At 46.3% G+C, this 27,169-nt stretch overlaps 1 protein-coding gene across 4 annotated transcripts in view; it reads right to left on the bottom strand.

Moving 5' to 3' along the window:
• Positions 1-27,169, bottom strand: part of TJP2 (tight junction protein 2) — a 172,068-nt gene that overhangs the window by 109,729 nt on the left and 35,170 nt on the right. For all 4 annotated transcript variants that reach the window (XM_075560565.1, XM_075560564.1, XM_075560562.1 and 1 more), the window contains one exon: positions 22,821-22,941. The gene's annotated coding sequence lies outside the window, so the exon portion shown is untranslated. Of the gene's footprint in view, positions 1-22,820; positions 22,942-27,169 lie in introns of those variants that run through there.

Here is a 27,169-nt window from a genome sequence, read left to right on the forward strand (position 1 = left end):
ACATAGCTATTAGCCTTAGAGTCCGCCGTGTACAAGAATTGTGCAAGGTAAAATAAAAGTTGCTTTTACTGTTGCTTCTATTGCTGCTCAATTGCTCCCATCCTATAGCAATCTCGTGTGTGCAGAAGGGGGCTCCAGAGGTTATCCAAGGCCGTGACATTGCCAAAGCGGTCCACCAGGCCTGGCTTTGGAGGTGCCTCGAGGCGGATTTGAACGAGTTGGGGGATTACACTGGTTGGCACTGGTTCGGCAGAACCCAATTTGGTGTAGAGTTCAGCCAGCTGGTTGCTAAAAGGGCGCTTTGATCAAGATTCTCTCCACAGCGAATGGATGGCTTCAATGTGGAAATCACAAATCTACATTTCTTGCTCCTTGCTAACGTTCATCTGCACAGCAGTGCCTATCCTAAGTGCCCATAGTAATGCTTAGTGATGCTCATTCTGGCCTGGCCGCACCTGTAAACATTGCCAAGGATGCAAATGAGGATGCCAGTCAAGAAGCAATCTCTTCCAAACCCATCTGCTGAGTATTTGGTCAGGCTGAGCCACTGGCAGCTCCGCTCTAGCCGCAGGCAAGAGTCTCGAACAGCCTTCCTCTCAGGCAGAGACCACTGTCATCATGATTCTGCTACATCAACCTGGACAGTTGGCCAGCTGACCACCCCATAGACGGGACATGAGCATGTTCTGGGTGCAGGTATCTCTTCCTGGTTCCATGACAGAAGTTTCTTCTCAGGCTTTTTGAATGTTGTCGGAGGTTTTCTCCTCCTTACACATTATTTGCGTCTTTGTGTACTGCTGTGTTTTTATCCTTATTGCCTTAGTGCTATTGTGTCTTTTCTTGTTTTCTGTTGGGTCCACCAGCTGTGAAGCACAGGAAGAGTGATGCATAATGAGAATAACGAATACAAGAGGTTTTAGGGAATGCAGGATGGGGTGGGGGTGGATGATGGGGAGTAAGGGGATCTCGGGATGAATTGGTAGAGGGAGGGAGCACTAGAATGGATTGTGACCACATAACTCATCTTGAAGGTGATTTAACCTTGGGAAGGGAAATGTTCTTTAAAAAACTGATGTGGGGGTGATTGTACAATTCTCCTTGATATGATTAAATGATTGAACTGTTGAATTCTATGATATGTAAATTACTTGCCAATAAAACTGTTGGAAAAAAGATGCAATCTCTTAACAGTTGTATTGCTTTTTTGGTCGGATATCAATATTTTTCATTAATATTTTAAAACGTCTTTATAACATAATCTACTTTTGTGTACCTTTTGTTCTTTAAATATTAACTATGAAATGATAAACTATGGTCCTTATGTAGATTTCTTTTTCATATTCAAAATGGTCATTAGGGCAGTGAGCCCTTTATTAAACTATTAGATTCCCACCACTGATTTAAACCACTCATCTTTAGGCCCGTAGCCAAGGGCCGGTAACTATCTGTGCCTCCCACAGAACGCTTCCCTTGTGTTGGGAGCACATAAATTATTTGGGAAATCAATACCAGTTTCCTGATTAAAAATGTAACTTTTATGTTTGAAATCTAAAGAAACCATGTTGCCAAAGACAAAACTGGGCCTCACTCTGGTTGAAAAGCAAAATTCAACCTGGGCTCACAAGCAGAAGGCCTGCTGTAGGTCTGGTCGGCCTCTGACGAGAGACATATGCTAGGTTCCCTCCCTGAGAAGTTGCTTCACTTCCTACCCAGTCAAAACAAGTTTGGCAGATTCCGTAGACCAACAAGTCCTACTGTGCCTTCTGGCCTCCTTTGGAGAGACTGAATACAATGAACCCTAAATAACATTCCCCACTTGGCTGTAAGTCTCCAGACTTGAGAAGATCCAGTTGTATTCCTGCTTGCAAGGTGTTACTCTCTGATCTAAGCCCCTATTAAAAACAAACAAACAAACAAACTGCTGTTCCCCAGATTACTACTACTGGTCACACCTCAGTGAGGAAAGCTTACACCACTGGCATCTACAAAGGCTGAAGGAATCCGGATGTAGTCATTGCCTCTCTACTGACTGAAACTCACCGGGGAAGCGCTCACTAAGTGATTGATGACAAAAGTGACTAACTGCACACTCTCATTGCTAGTGGCTGGATAAATCAACATGGACTCTTCGAGGAGACAAATTACTAGGAGGCATTTCTCATAGCTGCCCTATCGGACAGGGTAAAAGGGCTCCTGTAGGCTTTTGTGACTGGAAATCAGGGGTCCTCAAACTATGGCCCACGGGCCACATGGGGCCGAGGACATTTATCCAGCCTGCTGGGTGTTTTTGCCCCGTTTGTTTTTCTACTTCAAATTAAGATATGTGCAGTGTGCATAGGGATTTGTTCATAGTTGGGGGGGGTTTTTAATTATAGTCTGGCCCTCCAACGGTCTGAGGGACAGTGAACTGCCCCCTGTTTAAACAGTTTGCAGATCCTGCTGTAAATTTTGATGGGAGTCAAAAGCCCCATCTGTCTCGCTCTGAGGGGCTGGTAGTTTCAACCCGCTGACCTTGCAGTTTGCAGTGCAACTCGGAGCCACTGCTCTCCCCGGGCTCCTGTTCTGCGTGGTTGCCGGCTCAGCAGGGCTCTGCCGAGCACCTTCTGTCAAAACATAAGCTCCTGAGAACAGGCTCCCACCTCAGCAGGAAATCAATCAGGTAGCTAATGAGAAACTGGACGGCTTTCTGACAGGCTCAGGAAGCCCTGGGAGCTCTCAGGAAGGCTGCTTACCCACCCTCACGGGGTGAGGATTAGGGGAGACTTTCCGGAGACTGAGAGCCCTGGTGACACAGTGATGGATCACTCAGGTGCTAAGCAAATGACCAGCGGTTCCAACCCACTAGCCACTCCTCGGCAAGAGAGCTGCAGCAACCTGACTCCTAAAGATTTCCAACATGGAAACCTGTGGTCTAGATTGTAGTACAGGTTGCGATGAGTCGGAATCACTCAACTGGGAGTGGGTTTTAGTTTGGTTGCAGACTGGGAGGGCTAAGCATGCTGAAGAAGTTGTTGTGGCAATTGATGTATGTATGGATTGTGATAAGAGTTGATGAGCCCCTAATAAAATGATTTTTTTTTAAAAAAAGCTCATGACACGTGGAACCCAGGAACAGGAATGGGAATATAAATACCAAAAGGGGTAGGGGGAAGTGGGGGAGAGATGGGGGGCACCGATCGCAATGAATGGCACATAACTGCACACCCATCCAGGGGGAAGGACAGCAGAAACCAGAGGGCAAGGGAGACAGTGGTCAGTGTGAGATTTGAAAGTAATGAACAATCTATAATCTATCAAGAGGCCATAGGGGTTGGGGGCAGGGTAGAGGGGGAAAAAAAGAGGAGCTGATCCCCAGGGCTCACTGGAAAGTAAATGTCTAGAAAAGAACAATGGAATATATGTACGAATATGTTGGATACAATTGATGTATGGATTGTAACAAGAGTTGTAAGAGCCCCCAATAAAATGATCTAAAAAAAGAAGTTGTTGTAACATTTTCAAGAAAGGGAGAGGCAAAAAGCAAAGCTTTCCAGGAGATGGGAATAAATAACATGGGGCAACGGGAACCAGGCAGGAATGGAGAGTCCACAGCAGAGGGGTGATGGGAGAAATCCAGCACAGGTAAGGGGGAGGGCTGGATACCATGGTGATAAGCATAAATGATGTCACTGAAGTGTCCACGGGAAGACTGTTGAAATGGCAAATGTTTACCTCCGTGAAAGAGAGAGAGAGACCTCAGCTTGTCTGGCTCTTGAGGGGCACGAGCAGGGATTGCTCAGACAAGCTCGAGCCAGGCTCTGAACACGGGGAAGAGGAATTCCAGTGACATTTTCCAAAGGCCACTCTGTCTCGCTTCTCGGCAGATAGTAATGTGGGAATGTTATTCAGTCCGAAGGGCAAGATCAGCAAAAAAAGAAAAGAAAATGTGTCATGGGAATTCAGGTGAGAGATGGCGGGTGTCCCTAGGAAGTCCAGAGAAAAGGAAGCTGAGTCAAAAGAAATGAAGGAAGTGAAACCAGCAGGATGCCGGCATGGAGGAGGGAAGTGAGTCGCAGATGACACAGAGGTTTCTAGATTACGTGATTAAGGCTAGGAGGGTTCTTCTGACCAAAAACAGGGAGCACAAGTATAGGAGAAGATCTTGGGAGGGGCTGGAGGAAGGATACGCTCAACTATGAACCCACCGAGTTTGAAAGGTTTGCATATCTAGGTGGAATGGTTTCATAACTTAAGATTTTTAAAATGCCTAATGATGGCCCTTAGTCACCTGTCAGGTCTGGGACTGTACTCTATTTTCAGCCAAACAATAAAAACTGAACTCACTGACATCAAGTTGATTCTGATTCATAGCAGCTCCCTACAGGATTTCCGAGACTGAAAGTGTTTCTGGGAGCAGACAGCCTCAGCTCTCTCCAGAGAAGCAGCTGGGCCCTTATCCAACAGCACCCCCGGAGTAGAAGGAACAAGAGACTGTATCTCATAAAACTCCCATCGAGTTGATTGGGACTCGCAGCTAACAGCCCCACAGGACAGAGTAGAACTGCCCCTGTGGGTTTCTGAGACTGGAACTCTTTACTGGAGGAGAAAGCCTTGTCGCCCTGCTGAGTGGCTCGTGACCTCGAACTGCTGACCTTGCAGAGAGCTGCCCAACTTGTAACCACTATGCCACCAGGGTTCACAGGCTGTGTAAGTCCCTTGAAATCATCCAAACCAGCTAACACGGCACACCCCGCCAGAGAAGCAGTTATATCCATGATTCTAGGGATGCGTTAATTTAATGTTTGACCCGTGTGGTCCAGGTGTTATGCTAAAAACATCCAAATGGCCCTTAGCAGAAAACAAGACCCCCACCCTGGCCTTAGGGGAACAGTAACACTGGTGTGAAGTGCACACACCTTACCAATCATCAGCCAGTTGAGCTCAAAGGGGCACCATTTATCCAAGGACCGTGCTTAGAAGGGTCAGGAAAGCAATGAAGCACGGTGTTTCAGTGGGAGAGTTCTCATCTTCTGAAGCAGGAGACCCAGGTGTGATAAGCAACGCGCCGCCTGCACAGCGTCCACCCATCAATCAGTGGAGGCTTCTGTGCTGCTGAAATGGTTTACACGGTTCAGCAAAGCATCCAGTCCAAGAAAAGGGGGAAAGGCTGTGGGATCAGCCAATGAAAACCAGCTGAATCACCATGGTCCAGTCTACAACCAATCAGGGAGATGGTGCAGGACTGGGCGGCCTTTAGTTCCTTGGTATACAGGGTCACCGTGAGTTGGGAACAGATTAAATGGCAGTGTATAACAATGAAAACATTGATGAGTCTGTGGGTAGAGAAACCTGGGATGTAGGAAAGGATTGAGGAACTATCCCTGAATTATGAAACTTGGAGCCATGAGAGGTACCTAGCTTATCCAGGACATGCTGCCAATAGAAGCAAGAGAGAGCCAAAGACAGGGCTCAGCACCAACATTCAGGAAGCAAACTCAAGTTTCCAGAACTTCTAGAGAGAAAAAGACCTTCCGGAAAAAAAGTGTTCATAAGCTAAGGGAGGCCCCGATTTCAAGAAGGGGAGAGGGTCACCAGCACGGAACTTCGAAGAAGCCAATTGAGACAACACCGGAAGGCGCTCACCCAGTAGCGGCCCACTGAGGATCTTGGTGAGAGCTGTTTCACTAGAAAGATGGGAGTGGAGGCAGAGTCCAGGGGGCGGGGTGGGGGTGGGGGGTGTGTAACGCTCCACTGCAATGACTACTTACAATAATGAACGTTGGAAACCACAATGTCCAACAACGGAGGACTATTAAGTTACAATAAGTCAACTTAGTTGGCATACCAAACTATCCTTTAAAATGATAAAGATGTGCTGGCTTCATTAACGCATCACTAAACTTGGACGGACAGAGGGAAGATCATCACGGCCCCCGGGCAAGAACGGCACACACGTTCGTGAGGTGTTCCACATCTATTGCCCATGAGGATGGTGCAGGCCACTGTGACTTAGACCTGACTGATAGCACCTAGCAATAGCAACAGTGTTGCAATTCTATGTTCAAGTTTTCAGGGACCTCCCAAGGTCTTTTCCATACTCTGTGTCCCATTTTACATTCTCTCATTTTTCCATATCGTCACCAACAATTTTGTTTTGCCCAAAGAGTAGCTATTTTAATAAGAGTGAGGGTAGGGTATATATCTCATTGTGGAAATGACTTGCATTTCCTTAATGACGACAAGTCACCAAACCACACTCACTGCCATCGAGGCAATGCAGACTCCTAGGGAATCCCTGTGGATTCCCGAGACTGTAGCTGTTTACGGGAGTAGAAAGCCGACTTTCTGCTGCGGAGCAGCTGGTGGCCTTGCGGATTGGAGAGTCACCTCCTGCGCTCCGACAGGGTGGTACGCACGGCTGCTGCTACCAAAGGTAAACAGTCTGGTCTGCCCAGAGCACTTCAGAAGAAAGGCCTTGGGAGAAAAAGTGCTCCTCCAACACACACACACACACACACACACACACACACACGTCACCCTGAGTTGACAAGGACCTGACAGGAGCTGGTTTGATTGACACCAAGCAACTTTTTCTGCATTTTCTTGTATTATCTTCTTCAGAGAAATGTCTACCCAAGTACTTTACCCATTTTTCAATTGGGTTCTTCACCTTTTGCTTCTTTCATTGTGGAAATTCATTATATGGAACGAACATGAAACCCTTTTAAGTTTCCCAAATAATGTCTCCCACCTGCAGGTCATCGCTGTGCTTTCTGGAAACAGTCCTTTAATGCCCAAACCAAAATTTCATTCTTTTAAAATAAATCATTTTATTGGGGGCTCGTACAAGTCTTATCACAATCCATACATCCATCTAGTGTGTCGAGCACATTTGTACATTTGTTGCCATCTTCATTCTCAAAACATTTGCTTTCTGCTTGAACCCTTGGTATCAGCTCCTCATTTCCCCCCCTCCCCGCTCCCTCCTCCCCCAAGTCTCATTTTGATGCGACTCATTTTATCTCTATTCTCTGTGACATGTGCTTTGGACATCGTATCTAAATATCCATAGTCAAAAACAAAGTCTTGAAGTCTCAACCGTATGTTTTCCTCTTAACGGTTTCAGTCGTTGTGTTTAGATGATGAACTTTGAGTTCATTTTTTTATATACAAAAAGAAAACAAACCCAAAACTCACCGCCATCGAGTCAATGCCTACTCATGCGACCCTACAGCACAGGGAACTGTCCCTGTGAGTTTCTGACGCTGTTAGCTCCTTTCTTTCTACAGAAGTAGAAAGCCTTGGCTTTCTCCCAAGGAAAGGCTGTTGGTTTCAAACCGCTGACCTTGCAGTTAGCAGCCCATTGTGTAACCAAGGCTCCTCCTCTATACAGATACCCACATCCACATGAGGGGACTTCAAAATGTTCACAGAAAAGTGAAATGAAAACATAATGGCTGTTTTCCACAAACTTGTTGAAGCTGCTTGTATGGTGTGAGGTACAGGCCCAACTTCATCTTTCTCGGTTTTTTGTTGTGTTTTTTGTTGTTGTTGTTGTTTTTGTCAAATAGAGATACAATTATCCCAGAACTCTTTATTGTTTAAACAATCCATCATTCAATTGTAGGAAGCACACTTGTATTATATGTTGCCATCAACATTTCCAAAGTATTTTCTTTCTACTTGAGTAGAAAGCTCTTTTTTCCCCTCCCTGGGTATCAGTTCCTCATTTTTCTCCTCCCTCCCTCACCTCCCACCTCTGTGAATCCTTGATCAATTATATATTATTGTTTTTATTTCAAGTCCTACACTGTCTGTTGTCTCCCTTTAACCACATTTCTGTTATTCGTCCCCCGGGGGGGTGGGCTATACCCAACCTTGTGATGGGTGTCCCTTTTCTCTCCTCCCCCCACCCCACTCTCACCATCCCCCTACCCTCATGATATCACTACTCTTACTACTGTTCCTGAGGGATTTAGCTGTCCTGAATTCCATGTATCCAGAGTTCTTATCTGTACCAATGTGTATACTCCAGTCTAGCTGGATTTGTAAGGTAGAACTGGGTCATGGTAATGGGGGGAGGAAGCATTCAGGAACTAGAGGAATGATGTGTGTTTTGTCAGTGCTCTGCTGCACCCTGGCTGAATCGTCCCTTCCTTGTAACCCTTCTGTGGGGAGATGGCCAATTTTCTACAGATGGGCTTTGGGTCTCCACTCCAAACCCCTTCATTCACATCAATATAATTGTTTGTTTTGGATCCTTTGATACCTGATTCCTGACCCTGTGGACGCCTAATGATCACACAGGTTGGTGTGCTTCTTCCATGTGGGTTTTGTTGCTTCCCTGCTAGATGGCCACTTCTTTAACTTCAAGCCTTTAAGACCCCTGATACTATATCTCTTGATAGCCAGGCACCATCTACTTTCTTCATCACATTTGCTTATGTACCCATTTCGTCTTTAGCGATCATGTCAGGAAGGTATCAAAGAGTGCCAGGTTATTAGAACTAAGTGTTCTTGTGTGTAGGGAGGCCTTGAATAGAGGCCCCAAAGTCTGCAAGCTATCTTAATACTTAACATATAAATATATGTACATTGGCCTCTATTTCTTTCATTATAAATTAATATGTTTACATATATACATGCCTATAGCTACACCTCTATAAATAGCTTTTGCTTCCTACTTCTTTGTGCTATTTCCTTTCACCTTCCTCCTGTCCCACTATCATGCTCACCCTCTACTCGGCTCTCAGTGACTCCTCTTGGACACATTGCACTTGATCAAACCCCACCAGGAATTCTCCCCACTCTTCCCCATCAATTTTAGATCTCTTGTTGTTCCTTTATCCGTGAGTTTGTTGGCGCCTCCTTCCCACCCCCTCCTCTTCCATGTCCCCCTGGAACACAGGTCCCATTGTTTTCTCCCGGGATTGTTTGTCCTGCCTCTCTTATATAGATAGACATTGGGCCAATCAGTCTTTGTTGAAGAGATGATGTATATTCTTTCTCCATAGATTTGATTTGGCAGTTTTGTCAAAAAATGTGGAAATTGGTGAGAGGGAATATGTCTGAAAGTTGATTTTCACCACAAATCAGAGAGAGATCAGTTACACAGATATGTGGGTTCACTTCTGAATGCTCAATTCTCTTCCATTGGCCTCTGTGTCTATCCTTCTACCAGTACCACACTGGTAGTTCTGACCACTTCAGAAACTGTTTTGACACATTTAATGCAAAGCTTCACAGAAACACTGTGTGTTAGATATTATTATCCCTACTTGAGCTTCAGAGTTGAAAGCCTCTCAACCCAATGTCACCATCGAGGAGATGGCAGGGCAGATACCAAGCCCAAGTGTGCCAGAGTCCAAGGCCCTTCCCCCCACTGCTCCCTGGCTCCCGAAGGCAGGGCCTCTGTCTGCTGCAGTTAAGAAGGCCTGGCACACGGTGGTTAGGCGTGGGGCTGTTAACCACAAGGCCAGCTGTTTAACCCAACCACGCCATGGCAGAACGATAAGACTATCTGCTCCCATAAAGAGGTGTAGTCTCAGAAACCCTATGTAGAGACACGATGAATCAGATTCGGGGGCGGGGGGGGGCGGTGTTGGTGGTTTTTCCTACCACAACAAGACACCTCCATAGAGTCAGGGCTTTTTATTCTTTCAAGGTTGTTCTTGTGCTTTCCCTTTTAGTTTCTTTGAACAGCATCCCAGAGGGCTGGGGGTTTTTCTGATGCAGAAGTAGAAGTGAGGTTCACGCAAACTGTTTTGGGAAATCCAGATCGTCAAGCCCTTCCTAATCAATATTAAAAGGATACAGGCCACAAATGCAACTTGACATCATCCAAGGAGCCATTTAGTTAGATTTCGCTATTCGAATGTCATTCTAGCATCCAACTGAATTTCAGAGCCCCACTCCCCTAATATATATATATATACTTTTTTTAAGTACAAAGATTTGTGGTAGTTACATAATCTGGTGTCAATTTGCTACTTGAGAGGATTAAGAGGGAAGGAGTCGCAATCATTATATAGCCAATGAGGCCTCTGTGTGAGCATGGCCTTTTCCTGAGGATTCTGGGAACTCTGGTATTCCCTCCTTGGAGATGGGAGACACTTTTTCTCTGCTCACTCCCTGAGAGACTCTCTACTGACAAGACACATGAAGCTATGCTGCTGGCAGCCGGAGCCTGGACCTGGAAAAGCCACATGGAAACCCCTGCCAACACTGAGATGCTTACAATGCCCCTGGATCCACAAGGCTTCCCACCCACTGGCCTGTGATCTTCCTGCATGCAGTGTCATTGCATGTGTTTCCTGAGTCTGAAGAGGACATCATAGATTGGTATCAGACATATGGACTCATCTTGCACTTGAGGACTTGATCTGGACTGGGCTGGGATGCTTTCTCAATATTCAATTGCTCTTGTATCTAAAGCTCTTTCCCAAACACAGATGAGTGTCTAGGAATTTGTTTCTGTAGTCCACCCAGATGAACACAAGACTCTAAGTCAAAAAGGTTATCACGTAAAATTCCCTCTCCATCAACAGATGAAGGGATAAAGCGAAATGAACTCCTGATACATGCCTCACTAATGGATGAACCAGAAAAATATTATGCTGTGTGAAATATGATGGTCACAAAAGGGTAAATACTGCATGCTCTCACTTACATGAGTGTATTGGACAGAGTTCTCTAGAGAGACAAACCAGATTGCTAGTAATTATATATAAATATATTTATAAAGATAGATATATAATTCAAGAAATAAACTGTTAAATACTATACAGATAGATAATACAAGAAATTAACAGTTAAATTATAAAGCAGTGAGACACTAGCAGTCCTTCAAGTTTTGAGAGCTGCCAGGTGCCAGTCCCCTTCTGTAGAGAGAGCTGGGCTATATATCCCCAGGCAGCAAACAGCAAGGCAGGTCCCCAACTGTCATCAACTGTCAGTCCCCAGCTCCAGAGATGAACATTCCAATCGTGTGGGCTTAAAGGGACCTCAACTTACAGCGACACAGTCCACAGGCTAGGCATCCCATAGGTAGTGTACCCCTTTAAACTGAGGCACAGAACAAGCAAGGTGAGGCTCACCGAGCCATTTATCCCTCTGCCCTTCAGTTAATCCTACTTGTGTTTATCGGCCAGGCTGGCACAATAAACTATAGCAATAAGACACATAAAATAGATACAAGAATCTTTAGAAGACAAAGCGTATGAACAGCTGCCAGGGATGGGCTGCCACTAACACCACCATATCAGCACTCTGAAACCACCAACCCCTCTTCAGGAGAAAGACAGGGCTTTCTACTCCTGTACAGCGTGACCATCTCGGAAACTCACAGGGCAGGTCTACCCTGTCCTATAAGGTTGCTATGAGTCGGCATCAACTCCAAGACAGTGCACCCAATGGCATCACCAGGGAAGGATCTCTCTGGTCACAGTGAATTTTTTCATAAAAGAAGTTTCGCTCAAACCTTGTTTTTCATGTTGGCCAATTTAAGAGAAAAGCGTGCTGCAGTGAAATTTTGTTTCCTGCTTGGGAAAAATGCAGCAGAAACTGTTGTGATGTTGAACACAGCTTACAATGACAGCATTACAGGAAAAAACTCAAGTGTACGGGTAGTTTTCTCTTTTCCAAAAAGGTGAAATGTCTATTGATGACAAACCTCATTCTGGACGTCTGTCAACTTCCCTAGTGGATGAAAATGTTCACAACATTTGTGCATTTGTGCTTGAAGACCTATGATGAACCATTGAAGAGATGGGGAAATTATCTGGACTATCGTGGAACTCAGTTCAGCGAATTTTAACAGAAGATTTGGGAATGAGGAAGGTAGCTATGACATTGGTGCCTCGGGTTCTGACTTGCCAGGGAAAAGAGCGTCAACATAGGTGCTTTGAAAGAACAACTCCAAAGTGACCCAGACTTTTTTTTCAAGGTCATTACTGGTGGCAGACATGGTGCTATTCTGACAACCCTGAAAGCAAACATCAATCAAGCCAGTGGGAGACACCATCATCATCTTGCCCCGAAAAAGCTCCTCAAGTGAAATCAAAGATCAAGATGATGCGCTAAGCAAATGTGGTGAAGAAAGCTGATGGTGCCCGGCTATCAAAAGAGATAGTGTCTGGGGTCTTAAAGGCTTGAAGGTGAACAAGCGGCCATCTAGCTCAGAAGCAAATAAGCCCACATGGAAGAAGCACACTGGCCAGTGCGATCACGAGGTGCCAAGATACCAGGTATAAGGCATCATGCAAAAAAAAAAAAAGATATAAGTGTGTGTATGTATGTATATGTATATATGTATATGTATATATATATACCATATTAAATGAAGGGGGAAGTGCAGAGTGGAGACCCAAGGCCCAAGTGTCGGCCAATGGAGATCCCCTCATAGAGGAGTTTAGGAGAGGAGATGGGTTAATTAGGGTGCGAGGTAGTACCGATGAAGAACACAGCTTTCCCCCAGATCCTGGATGCTTCCTCCCCCCAACTACCATGATCCAAATTCTAGCTTGCAGGGCTGGATAGGACAGAGGCTGTACACTGGTACATATGAGGGCTGGAGGTACAGGGAATCCAGGGTGGATGATACCTTCAGGACCAAGGGTGTGAGGGATGATGCTGGGAGAGTGGAGGGTGAGTGGGTTGGAAAGGGGGAACTGATTACAAGGATCCACATGGGACCTCTTCCCTGGGAGAGGGACAGCAGAGAAGGGGGGAAGGGAGACTCCGGATAGGGCAAGATATGACAAAAATAACGAGGTATAAATTACCAAGGGCACATGAGGGAGGGGGGAAAGGGGAGGGAGGGGGAAAAAAAGAGGACCTGATGCAGGGGGCTTAAGTGGAGAGCAAATGCCTTGAGAATGATTGGGGCAGGGAATGTATGGAAGTGCTTTATACAATTGATGTATGTATATGTATGGATTGTGATAAGAGTTGTATGAGCCCCAATAAATTGTTAAAAAAAAAAAAAAGATGATGCGCACTTGGTTTTTTAAATGTGGGGGGAATAGTGCATTTGGAGTTCGTTCCACCAGGTCAGACTGTTTATCAAGCTAAGATTGCATAACTGCAATAAAAAAGACCTGATTTGTGGCAGATGGAAACTGGTTTTTCCACTATAACCTGTTCACCCAGCCATCTCAGTGCACCAGGTTTTGGCAAAAAATCCCAGCATGACTCTCTTACCCCATGGACCTTACTCACCTGCCCTCGCTCTTTGTGAAGAGGGTCATGAAAGGACAGCAATTTGAGGACGTAGAAGAGGTGAAGAAAAAAACGAGGGAGGTGCTGTCAGCCATCCAAACAGATGTGTTTGAAAAATGTTTCCAAGAGTGGAATCGCAGATTTGACAGATGTATTAAGTGTCATGGAGAATATTTTGAAGGTGATAAAGTTTTTTGTAAAAAAAATTTTAATACGGGCTTTTTTGGGGGGTACCCCCGTGTGTGTGTGTGCGCGCGCGCACGTGCACGTCATACACTCAGGATCTCAGTTATTATTACATAAATGATACCTGTTTATTTCCACAACCACAGGGAAGATCGTACACACACACCAACAAAAAGTAACACAACTGCGTATCACCATCCAGAGTCACCTCCTGGAAGAGCTCCCTTCCAAGTGTCTCTGCACGCAGATCAGCAGGACTCCAGCACTGTCCCCACCTGGGGCTACACTAGAGCCGCTGTCTTACACGGCAAAGGCTAAACGATTACTACTACCTGAGAAGTAGGTGTTTCGAACGGGTCAGCTCCTCTGCCAGAGGAAAACCTAGCCTGCAATCCACTTCAGTAAAGATCACAGCCAAGAACCTGTGTGATCACGAGGTGTCGACAGGATCCAGTATTAGGCATCAGAAGACCCAAAACAATCACGATGTGAATGAGGAAGGTGGAGTGGCGACCCAAAGCCCATCTGTAGACAACTGGACATCCCCTCACAGAAGGGTCGCAAGGCGGGATGAGCCAGCCAGGGTGCAGTAGAGCCCCAATGACACACACAACATTCCTCTATTTAGTGGTTCTCAACCTGTGGGTTGCGACCCCTTTGGGGGTCAAATGACCCTTCCACAGGGGTCGCCTGACTCTTAACAGTAGCAAAATGACAGTGATGAAGTAGCAACGAAAATAATTTGATGGTTGGGGGGTCACCACAAAATGAGGAACTGTATGAAAGGGTCGCGGCATTAGGAAGGTTGAGAACCACTGCTCTAGTTCTTTAACGCTTCTTCCATCCCCCCCCCACCCAGCCCCCTCCCCCCCACATCAAAACCTCAGTTCTACATTACAAATCTGGCTAAACCGGAGCATGTACACTGGTACAGATAAGAGCTCTCAACACAGGGAATCCAGGAGAGGAGCTGATTCCGAAGACTCAAGTAGAAAGAAAATGTTTTGAAAATGATGATGGTAACATATGTACAAATGTGCTTGACACAACTGAGGTATGGATTGTTATAAGAGCTGTAAGAGCCCCACCCCCCTAAAATGATTTATAAAGAAAAATAATTTACAGTCAAGAAAACCCTGTGAGGCAATTCAATTCTGTCTCCTGGGGTCACTATGAGTCGGAATTGGTTTAACAGCAGCCTGAAACAGTAATTTCTACATGACAACACGGCCTATCTTTCCAGGGCAATAGAGACTAACACATCATCTTTGTGGGTATGTAATATTCCATTGGGATGACGATGCCATCATTCGCTGAACCAATGCTTCCTTTTTTTTAAAACATTTTATTAGGTACTCATACAACTCTTATCACAATCCATACAGACATCAATTGTATAAAGCACATCTGTACATTCTTTGCCCTCATCATTTTCAAAGCATTTGCTCTCCACTTAAGCCCTTTGCATCAAGTCCTCTTTTGTCCCCTCCCTCCCCGCTCCCCCTCCCTCATGAACCCTTGATAATTTATGTTTATTATTTTGTCATATCTTGCCCTGTCCAACGTCTCCCTTCACCCCCTTTTCTGTTGTCCGTCCCCCAGGGAGGAGGTCACAAGTGGATCCTTGTAATCGGTTCCCCCTTTCCAACTCACTCACCCTCCACTCTCTCAGCATCGCCCCTCACACTCCTGGTCCTGAAGGTATCATCCACCCTGGATTCCCTGTGCCTCCAGCTCCCACATGCACCAGTGTACAACCTCTGCCCTATCCCGCCCTGCAAGGTAGAATTCGGATCATGGTAGTTGGGGGGAGGAAGCATCCAGGATCTGGGGGAAAGCTGTATTCTTCATCGGTGCTACATCACACCCTGACTGACTCATCTCCTCCCCTAGACCCCTCTGTGAGGGGATCTCCAGTGGCCGACAAATGGGCTTTGGGTCTCCACTCTGCACTACCCCCTTCATTCACTGTGGTAAGATTTTTTTTTTTCTGATGATGCCTTATACCTGATCCCTTCGACACCTCGTGATCGCACAGGCTGGTGTGCTTCTCAATGCTTCCTTTTATGAAAGTGTTTTTGAAACTGGTTTGTTGTCATTGTCATAAGTTGCCCCCCACCCCCCACCCCCCAATTCATGGGAATCCCCTCCATCTCCAAGCTACCCAGGACGAGGCCATCCCTAGTATGGGGTTGCAGGTTTGACCATTGCAACCCATAGGGATTTCACTGGCTGGCCTTCAGAAATAGATCTCCAGGCCTTTCTGCTAAGGCTTTGCTAGTTATAAGCACCACAGAAAGTTGTTCGACTTCAGAAGCCATAGGAGAAACCCCCACAAACAACGACAGTGGTGGGTATACATGAGGTGCACGGACCAGACATTGAACCTGAACCGCTACATGGAAGGCGAGAGTTTTCCCACTAAGCCACCCGCATCCCCAGCTCACAGCTAGCAGTGTGAAACCAGTGCTGTGAGTGTGAACTGAAGTGAACTAAGTGTGTGCTGCTCCGGCTGGCCAAAAGTGAGGAGAAAGTGCTGGAGAGAAAGACAAGGGATTGAAGGACAGGGACCTAGATTCACAAGGAACCATGGTAAAAACTTGACTATGATTTCCCAGGGGGTTTGCCTTTGCTACCTCGCTAGCGTACAACCAACTGGGGACATTGCTGAGATCTCCACTAAAAAAATGTTGAAGATACACATGTTCTACAAGCTTTATCTCCTCCTCAGTAAATTTGGTTTCTGTGCTACTTTTTCAAGATCTGAGATGAATGAATGCCTACTGGGCAGTATCTTGACAATGTTGGCTTTTAGCATGGGCTCCTTAAAAAGGGCTATCTTGGGCGGGGGTTGAGGGGAAGGGGGGAGGGGAAAAGGGTGAAGAGGGGGAGGCAGTCAGGGAAGGGGGTGGGGGCAAATAAAAAAAAAAGGGCTATCTTGAAGATGAACTTTTACAAGATTTAAAGGCACTAAGTAGTAACCGATGGATGACAAATGACAGACATGTAAAAGTCCTTAAATAAAGTTTATTAACATGAAGTAAAATGTATAAAATAAAAACTTTTACAATGTAGAAAATAAAAAAGAAAGAAGTTTGGCTATGAAAGTGGGGGAGAGGGCTCCGGCCTGACAAGACTCTCTCTTTTTGTTTTTTTTAAATTTTATTTAAACTCACTGCCATCAGTTCAATCTGGCTCATGGCAACTCCATAGGACAGAGTAGAACCTCCCCGTTGGGTTTCCATGATTGTAAATCTTTACTGCTGTAGCCAGCATCATCTTTCTCCCGTGAAGCGGCTGGTGGGCTGGAACCAGCCACCTTGTAGTAACTCAATATTTAACTCACTAAGCCACCAAGACTCCTTTGCAAGTTCCGAGTCTTCTTGTTTAAGGAGCCATGGTGGTGCTGTTGGGTCAGCTTTGGGCTTGTAGCCACAAGATTGGCAGTTCAGACCCATTCGCTGTTCCGAGGGAGACAAGTGAGGCTGTCTGCTCCCATGAAGATTCATAACCCGGGAAACCCAATGGGGCTCCTCTGAGTGGCATCTACATGACACTGGTGGTTTGGGTGTGGGTTAGTCTTCTTTTAATTTTTAGGTCCCAGACTCTTTTAAACATGCGGGACTATAATTAAGTTTATGTTTCAAAAACTCCTTGTCACTGCTTCAAACGACCGACCTTGACTATTACACATCTGTGCGCTCTACTCATATGTCCGGACATCTCAGATTCCCAGATAGGCCCCATGGCCAACACTCGGTCTTGTTGGTTGCATGGGTAAACCTGGCACTCCGGTTTTTGTTTGGAGAACAAGTTTGACGGCAATGGAAGCATTAGGAAGTAAGTAAGAATGGCCCACGACCTTCGGGTCAATTCTGACTCGCAGAGACCCTCTCAGACAGAGAAGAGCTGCCCCTGTGGGTCTCCAAGGCTGTAAGTTTTCACGGGAGCAGAGAGCCTCATCCTTTCTCGGGGGGACAGTTGGTGTGTTCAGACTGCTCACCTTGCAGTGGCAGCAGACAACCATGCAACCCCGACCCCGCTGGGGCTCCGAGAGTTGGACCTTGATGCTTACATAGCCTGAATATTGACAGCTATCCCAACATTTTAATCGCAAAAGGAGTATCATCATTTTGAAAAATGTAACCTTTTTCTTTCATTAAGTGTTAAAGGTCTCATATATCAAATGACTTCCCAGGAGTCTTCTAATACCGGGTTGGGGTACGGGTGGGGGCAGTGGCTGTGGAGTGGGCTCTGACTCATGTGGCCCCCCATGGGGGTCAGAGTGACACTTGCTCCACGGGGTCTTCAGCGGTTGACTTTTAGGAAGTAGATTGCCAGACTTTCTTGTAAGGTAACCCCTGAGTTGACGCAATCTTCTAACTTTCGGGCTAACAGCGAAGGACGGTCACCATTTGAACTATGCGGACACTTCAAATCAAACTGAAATATTTGAACGTCTTATCTGGACATGCCAGCACCAAAAACTAAGTCACCCTGATCTCCACACCAGGGCTTTTCCCGTTGAGCCATGAGGAAATATGGCAGACACAGAGAACATTCTAGAAGCCAGTGCAGTGGTACAGCTGTGAAGTCACACAGGCCTGGGTCTCCACGGGCCCCAGCCTGCCCTGTAGGGCAGAACCTTATGAATAGATTGCCTCTATTCCCCTGTGTTTGACCTACGGAAATGTCAAGTCCGAATGGTTGACCTAGAAGCTGTGTGACTCCTGACTTAAGACTCTCTCAGGCACTCGCTTCTACACTTCAAAGAGTGAGGTATGAGAATTAAGCAAGACCATGCAGGTCAGGGGTTTAGCACAGTACCTGCTGAATTATAAGCATACAAATGAGCTCAAGCTTTAATCATGAGTATTCTACGTCAAAGTTTCATGTCAAGAGTCAATAGCTCAGAATTCTTCCAATAAGATAAACAAGATAAATTTTCGTCCACTCTAACGCAGTCTCCCGGGTCCTCTGATGTGCCGTCTCCGCGTCTTGAGTTTCTTTCCCCACTTTTAACACACTAGACTTACTTATTGGCATCCTCACGACCCCTCTCAAAGCTCACCTCCTCCAGGGGACTCCCCGACTACTCAATTGAGAGGAAGTGAGAATAGGTCTTTCAATTGAGAGAGAGGATGTGAGACTAGATCTTAGACACCGGGAGGCAATGGCTATTTCCAAAGTCCACTCTAAAGTCCCCCAGGGAAGAGCCTTTCTTTTCCTCTGAATTTCCCTCTGGCAATGCCCCACAAGGTGCTCATTAAATGTTTCAGGAAAGAATCTCTTAACCACAGGTAGGGGAAACTGGCCACACCCACCATTTATAAACCAGCCCTAAACCAGCTGATAGAAATACCCCCAGGTTGTTACCACCTCGGTTACCAGCGGCTAGCTAGGACTCATGGCGGCCAGTGTAGAAATGAACAGAAAGCTACCCAGCCCAGCACCAGCTTCACATATGCTCGAGCGCCAGGGTCGTATATTCCAAACGCACCCCAGCCTCCGGGGCCCCTCCTCCAGCACTCTTCGGGCCAGTTTCTCCTGTGATCCAGGGTTTCCGGTGGCTCGTTTTCAGCAATAGATCGCCAGGTCTTTCTTCCTAGTCTCATCCCGAGTTTGGACACTCCGCCAGAACCTGTCCACCCCTGCTGATATTGGAAACACCAATGGCAAGGCTTCCAGCATCAAAGCCACAGGCAAGTCGCCGCCAGATGACAAACAGGCAGGGGGATGGGGAGCCCTCCCAGTTTGTGGTGCTCAAACGTGACCCCGAGACCAGCTGTGCGGGCACAAGCCCAAAAGGGGGAGAAGCTGTACGAGAGGCCACTGAGAATCCTGCCCTGGAACCCATCTGAGAGGTTTCAGTTTATCAAAAGCGGGAACTTACAAACGCGGGACAAACAGTACTGCTTCTGCTCGCTGGCAATCTCGCTCGGAAAAATCAGTTAAAACCTTTGACTCTGCTTCCTTCTTGGCAGAAGGAACGCCTTCCTCTTGGGGCTGTGCTGAGGTTAAAACACCGGGCCCCACAGGTGGCACCCAAAAGGCGCTTCATAAATGTCGCTGGCTCGGAAACTAGGGCGATGTAGAATGCCCTGGAGAAGACTCTTGCCACCCAAGGTCTCCTGAAGCTGATTCATCCCAGAAACTCAAGCTGGAGTGTTTACGCACGGAAGAGCTCTGGAGTAGGTGCACACAGGAAACCAAACTGTGGCCAGAAGTTCAGGGAGGGGCCGGCCTCAGTCAGAGAGGGCCGGTCCCTCCGACAGACCCCACTCGCTCCAACCCCCTGGCCACCCTCCACAGTCCTCCCGGTCCCATTTCACTCCATCCACAGCCCCAACCTAGAAGCCTGTACCAGGAAGTTCCCTTCGGGAGAGAACATCTCAATGAACAAAACCCACTGCAAGCCCTGTGGGCTCAGCGGGGTGTGGGCTTGTCATTGCTGTAAGCTGCCATCGAGTCAGCCGAGGGTCACGGAGACCTGGTGGACGTCAGAACAAACGCTGCCAGCCCTTCACCCACCCCACGGTTGACTGTGATGTGTTAGACTCAGCCGTGGCAGTGCCCGAGTCCGTCCGCCTCGCTGAGTTTCACGGACTCTCTGTACGTTCCCAAACATAGTAGCCATTTCCAGGGACTGGCCTTTCCTAACTGATGGTGCAGTGATTCCGCATGAGGTTGCTCACGGCAAGGTCCAAACTTGAAAACCACCAGCCGCTCCCCAAGAGAAAGAAGGGGCTTTAAAGGGTAACCGTCTCGGGAACTGACAGGGGCAGGTCCCCCCGTCCTACAGGGTGGCTATGAGAGGGCATCGACTCGATAGCAATGAGCATGGGGTCTAAAGGAAGCATGACCAACTTTGCCCAATTGTGCTTACGACTCCCTCAGGAGGCAGTTGTCTCAGAGCTTGGAGAAAGGCCTCCATCACAGGCAGAAGCTTGCTCTGCGTAAACTCACGTGCCTTCACGATGCCATTCCTGTTGCAAAGATGAAGGCATGAAGGCTCGGACACAAGAAGGCCGTGCCCAGCACCACACAGCCAGGAGGCACGGGACTTGAACTCCTTCCCACTTTTCTGGAGTGTGCAATTCACACTGAACTAGACTAAGGGGCTGAGACCTTAAGCCAGCAGGAATTATCAAACAAGTACCTGGGGGGAAAAAATTCCACCCCCATTCCAGCCAACCATGGACTGGCCTATAATCAGGCGTTAAAGGCTAACTAAGAACAAATACATTCCAACATCTGTGAAAAGAAATTTTCTTTTTTATATGAACTATTCATTGGGAAAACTGGTTTGCTATGCAAATAGCCACCTACGGCACAGCAAAATGTTTCAAAGAATAAGATAAGAAAAAAGGGAAATCACAGAAGAATAAGCTGCGAGGTACAAACATATAAATAAATGCTTCATGCACAGGACACAAGTCATTTAAGGCCCTGGCTACCCAGGGCTCTTGGGGACAGAACAATGCTGTGACTCTATTGAGCACATTTGTTTTCCCAAAGAGACATGCCAGATGGAAATATGCTAGCTGCTTTCATGTGAGTTCGCTGCTGTTAGTTTTGGGGATTTTTTAAAAATCATTTTATTGGGGGTTCCTACAGCTCTTATCATAATCCATACATTTATCCATTGTGTCAAGCACATTTGTACATATATTACCATCATCATTTTCAAAACATTTTCTTTCTACTTGAGCCCTTAGTATCAGCATCTCATTCCCTCCTCCCTACCCTACTGTCTCTCCCTCATGAACCCTTGATAATTTATAAAATATTTTTTTTGGGGGTGTTATACTGACCTCTGTCTCCACCCATTTTTCTGTTGTTCATCCCCCTGGGGGAGGGGGGGTTAATATGTCAGATCATTGTGATCGATTTGAAAAGAAATTTTCATGCCTTATAAAGCGCATTTAATTTGTACTTAAACTGACTAGATAATATTTGCTTTTCATTCCTGTGCTAAAAGTAAGTACGCGGTTTTTAGAAGCCAGCATAATTGATATCTTCTTATATTTTTAGCCAGTGATTACAAAATGATGGCCACAATGATAATGAAAAATGTAATGTACCAGAATGATCTCTAACCACTGGGACCAAAAAATAACCATCCCCAAACCCCATTGTCCCCTACCATCAAAAAACAAAGCTCAGTGCCGCTGAGTGAATTCCCTGTGGGTTTCCAAGCCTGTGACTCTTGGTGGGAGGAGAGCCCAGTCTTCCTCCTGTTTTCTCTTGTGAGAAACAACCAGAGCGACTGGCTCTTTCAAACGGCTGACCTGGCGCTTCGCCACCAGCTGTGTAGCCTCTAGGCCATCATGGCTCAGAAAGAGTTACTACCAGTTGGCGTTTATTCTGGACCACAGCTGGGGATGCCAGGTCTCTGATTAACATTCAGACAACCCTAGGAGAGTGGTGTCAGTCAAGGTAGACCAGAATGCAGATAGGAGGCTTGTGTTCTTCCATTAAAGGTATTAGAGGTACTTCCATTAAAGGCATTAGAGGTAGGTACATCCTGCTTTTCCAAAGTTTGCTCTACACCTCTTCACTTCCATGAACCAAACCAAACTCATTGCCATCGAGTTGATAAACCAAAGTAGAGCTGCCCCTGTGAGTTTCTGAGACTGTAACTCTTTAGGAGAGTGGAAAGCCTCCTCTTTCTTCTACCGAGCAGCTGGTGGTTTTGAACTGCTGATCCTGTCGTTAGCAGCCCAACATGTCCTCCATTATGCCCCAGGGCTCCCTCCACTTTTATGAAAGGTCTGTGTTAAGACCTGTTTTCAGTCCGTTTGTTTCACAGCGGCAAGCCCTGAAAGGTTCAGCACACTGGCACCATGAGAGTGGTTTCCCCGACAACCTCCCACCCTAGAAGCTACATTCAACTCAGTGTCAGCCTTAGCTCGGCTCTGTCTGTGAACACTCTAGGTCGCTGCTGCTTTCAGTGTTGTGTTTTACTTGCCGTGGTTTATAGTGAGGTATTTGAGGGGACTAGAAAGCCCTGGCTCCTGCTCAGGGTGGGGACCGGACTTTCTACTCCCATAAGGAGTTACAGTCTCAGAAACCCACAGAGGCAGTTCTACACTGTCCTATAGGATCTCTAAGAGCAGGCTTCAGAGTGAGAAGAACTCTCTAAATGTTTCCCACTTAAATGAATGACAATGGTTCCCTCGCTTTACACAATTTTGGCTTATGAAAGGTTTCATAGGAACACTCTACTTTTGGATAGTGGGGGAATCCTGCATTATAATAAAATTGTATTTGCTAATGAATCATTTACTTGATAGTTCATATCTTTCTTTTTTGATATTTCATATAATTCTATAGCAACAACATTAATTACCTCTAGGATGCGAAATATTTGAGATTGCACGTGAGGCGGAGGCAAGGCAGTGGCTAGACTAAGGAGAGACAGAGAAGCTGGTTACCTGGTGAGGCAGGCTGTCCACGGGGACAGGTCTGTGTCTCGGGGAGTATTTGGGCCTGGAGGTGTGGCCGGGGCGCCAGTCCCACTCACAAGGCGATGACAGTAAGGTGGTGCTCGGCACCCTGAAAAAGACAATAGTGTTATATCCCAACGTGGTCATTAAACTCTCTCACTGCCGACTGGTCAACTCCGACAGCTGGCGGTCCAACAAGACAGGGTGGAATCGCTCCTTTGGGTTTCCAAGACTGTAACTCTTTATGGGAGTAGAAAGCCTCCTGCTTCCCCCACATTACAGCTGGTGGTTTCAAACTTCTGACCTCTCGGGGTTGCCCACCACACCACTGGGACTCTGATCATGACTAGCCCAGTGGGATCTTGGAAAATGCACTCAAGCTCACCTACCAAACAATGGCTTTTGATACATGCAGAGTTGTGCAACCATCCCCATGATTTTAGACCATTTCAGTGGTCCCCCAAAGAAACCCTGTACCCCCTAGCCATTCACTTCTCCACCTGGCAGCCCCCTCACCCCTATCCCGGCCCTAGGCAGCCGCTCATCTACTGTCTCTGTCTCTAATTTGAAAACTAAACCCATCTCCACGGAGCCAATTCCAGCTCCTGACAACGCAACAGCACAGAGCAGAATTGCCCGCAGAGGACTCCAAGCCTCTCTCAAAGGAGGCATCAAAGAACAAAAAATCATATCACTGTGTGCTCACCTCCCCATACGATCACTGAAGACAAATGGGTGCATAAGCAAATGTGGTGAAGAAAGGTGATGGTGCCTAGCTATCAAAAGATATAGCGTCTGGGGTCTTAAAGGCTTGTAGATAAGCAAGCAGCCATCTAGCTCAGAAGCAACAAAGCCCACATGGAAGAAGCACACCAGCCTGTATGATCACGAGGTATCAAAGGGATCAGGTATCAGGCGTCAAAGAACAAAAATTCACATCATTGTGAATGAGGGGGAGTATGGAGTAGAAATCCAAAGCCCATCTGTAGGCAGCTGGACATCCCCTTACAGAAGGGTCACAAGGAGCGGCACCTTTCTCCTGCCGAGCTGCTGCTGAGATCAAGGAGACCATCCTTCAGCCGACAGTCCAGAGCTTACCCACTGTGCCACCAGGATCCTTTCTGCCATTACAGAGGCCCCTATGCTGGATAATTTATATAAACAGAATCACATATGTGTCCTTTTATAGACAGAAGAGATTCTTTCCCTTAACGTAATGTTTACAAGGTTCATCCATGTTATAGCATACATCGGTTTTTAATTTCATATTCTGGCTTTATCAATGGTTTGAGTTTATATACCAACAAACAAAACAAACCCCCCACCATGGAGTCAATTCCGACTCTTGTTCCAAAACTGTACCTCTTTATGGGGGCAGATAGCCTCAACTTTCTCCTTGGGGGTGGTTGGTGGGTTTGAACCGCCACATTTGTGGTTGGCAGTCCAACCCAGACGTCAAGCCACCAGAGCTCCTACCCACTATATGGATATACCATGTTTTACATATCCATTCATCACTTACTATTTGGCTTGTTTCCATTTTATAGCTATTGGGAATCAAGCTGCTGGTGCACATTCTACATACATGTTTGCAGGGGTGTAAGTTTTCATCTCCCTTGGAGAGATAGCTAGCGGTGGAATTGCTGCTCCTAGTTAATCTCCCAAATTTCGCCAAGATGGAGAAAGCAGTAACTATGTAAGAATTTTCCATCATCAATCTACCTTAGAGTCATCTGAAGGTATATCAGCAGCTCTTGCAAGGATTAACCTTTTTTTTTTTAGGATTAACCTTTTAAAAAAAGAATTCACCTTTCAGGTTTGGGGTTTGTTTTGTTTTGTTTTCACCTTTCAGGTTTAAAACACACTCAGCACATATTCACTGGGCTGGTTTAGATGAGAGACTCTCAAGACAATGGTCCTGAAATGTTCTTGAAATCTTGAACTGAAACTAACTGCTGAGGTCACCTTTAGGGTAACTAACAGATTAGCTTACCAAACAAAGAATATCACCCATGAGTCTTGGGTTCTTTTAAAAAATCAAAAATCCCATTCTCCTTTCATTCCATTTCTCCACGGACTTTTTGAAGCCCCCTCATATCGGAGACCAAAGGGGCAATAATTCCTTTTAAAAAACCAAGGATGAAAATATGAGGGCACTGGAAACCTAAGTTACTGGAAACCAGATGGAAGTAATGGGAATGTTGACACAGTGTGAAGGATGTCACTAATAGGTCGTTGAACAATCTGTGCAGACATTTTTGAGTGGAAACCGAATCCGCTTGTAATATCCTTTCAAATACCAAAAAATCAACGGGTAAGAAAATAGCTAAAGAAAACATAGTCTTTGACTGTAGTAAAATATATATAACATGCACTTACTGTGTCCCGTAAAGAAAATGTCTTAAGAGAATGAGGATTTGTTTTTTATAGCTTTTAAAACGTGGCTTTTTCTTTTTTTTAATTTGTATTTGAGGGTTACCCCTCAGTCAGAAACCAGTTTTTCTTTTTCCCCTTGTTAAGAGGTCTTAGAGAGATCAAGTGACTCATTGCATTGGGCAAATCCGCTGCACAAGACCTGTTCAAAATGTTGAAAAGCAAGGGTGTTATTTTGAGGGCTAAGATGCACCTGGCCCAAGCCATGGTATTTTCAAATCACCTTATGTGCGTGTGAAAGTTGGACACAGAATAAGGAAGACCGAAAACGAATCGGTGCCTCTGAATGTTGGTGCTGAAGAACACGGAAAGTCCTATGGACTGCAGAAAGAACAAGCAGGTCTGCGTTGCAAGAAGTCCAACCAGAATGTTCCTTGGAGGCAAAGATGGCAAGACCTCATCTCACACACTTTGGACAGGTTGTCAGGAGAGACTAGTCCCTAGAGCAGGGGTCCTCAAGCTTTTTCAACAGGGGGCCAGTTCACTGTCCCTCAGACCTGTTGGAGGGCAGGACGATAGTTTTAAAAAAAAAAAAAACTATGAACAAATTCCTATGCACTCTGCCCATATCTTATTTTGAAGTAAAAAAACAAAACAGGGCAAAAACACCTGGATAAATATCCTCGGCGGCTGCATATGGCCCGCGGGCCGGAGTTTGAGGACCCGTGCTAGAGAAAGGCATCACGCTCGGTGAAGCAAGAGGGGCAGCAAAAAGGAGAAAGGTCTGCAAACGAGGTCAGTGGGCACAGTGGTTGCAAGGAGGCGCTCAAACAATTGTGAGGATGGCAGAGGACTATGCAGTGTCGTGTCGTGTTGTGTTGTGCATTGGGGCACTATGCGTTGAAATGACTCAATGGCCCCTAACACTGCACACCATTAAGGAGCCCTAGAATCTAGCCCTAGCAGTCAACTTCTGAAATACCACCCACTGAAAGTTCTTGGGAGCACCGCTCTACCCCAACACACACGGGATTGCCAAGGGTCAAAATTAACTTGACAGCAAACAACAAGAATGTATTCACTGCACCCTGGCCCCCGAACAATAGACATAGAAGTCCTAACCCCTGGACCTGGAACTAATGATCCTGCTTAGAAAGACGTGTTTTCATTTGTTCTGTTGTTGAGGTCCTACCAGAGGGTGCTGGGTCCTAGACCTCATCCCTTCCGAGTGAGGCTCCATAAAGGGGAGGTCAGGCAGACATACGCAGGGAGGGGACACCATATGAGGGCAGGGGCAGATGCATCACACAAAGGAATGACAACAATTGCCTGAGGGACCACAAAGTCCAAAAAAAATCAAACTCGCTGACATCAAATTGATGCTGATTCAGAGCAACGCTACAGGAGAAAGTAGAACTGCCTTTCTGAGTCTATACATCTTCACAGAAGAAAGTGGGTGCTGGTTTCGAACTGCTGACCTTGCAGTTAGCAGCCCAGGGCTCCTCCACCCCCAACTAGGAGACCAAAACCACCTGACACCATTGAGTCAAGTGCCACTTATAGAGACCTTATATAGGCTTTCTGAAACTGTAAATCTTTATGGGAACAAACAGCCTCATCTTTCTCCTGAGGAGCGACTGGTGAGTTTCAACCACTGACCTTGAAGTTCACAGTCCAATCCCTAATTCACAGCACCGCCAGAGCTCTTTAAAATTTGAGAGAGAAATCCACAAAAGGAAACAATACAGCCGAGACCCTGATTTGGATCTGAATTTTCAGCTTTCAGGATTGAAAGGAAATACATTTCTTATCTTTCAGACCAACCACTTTGTCCTAAGGAACTAAGATACCTCACACGGCGGGGGCGGGGTGGAGAAAGCAAAAAGCAGCTCCCTTGCACACTGATCATGCATATGCCTTTCAAACACTAGCAGGCCCAAACTCATTTCAGGGTGGTGCCTGGC

This window comes from Tenrec ecaudatus, chromosome 10 (genome assembly GCF_050624435.1).
Source record: "Tenrec ecaudatus isolate mTenEca1 chromosome 10, mTenEca1.hap1, whole genome shotgun sequence".
Taxonomy (NCBI): domain Eukaryota; kingdom Metazoa; phylum Chordata; class Mammalia; order Afrosoricida; family Tenrecidae; genus Tenrec; species Tenrec ecaudatus.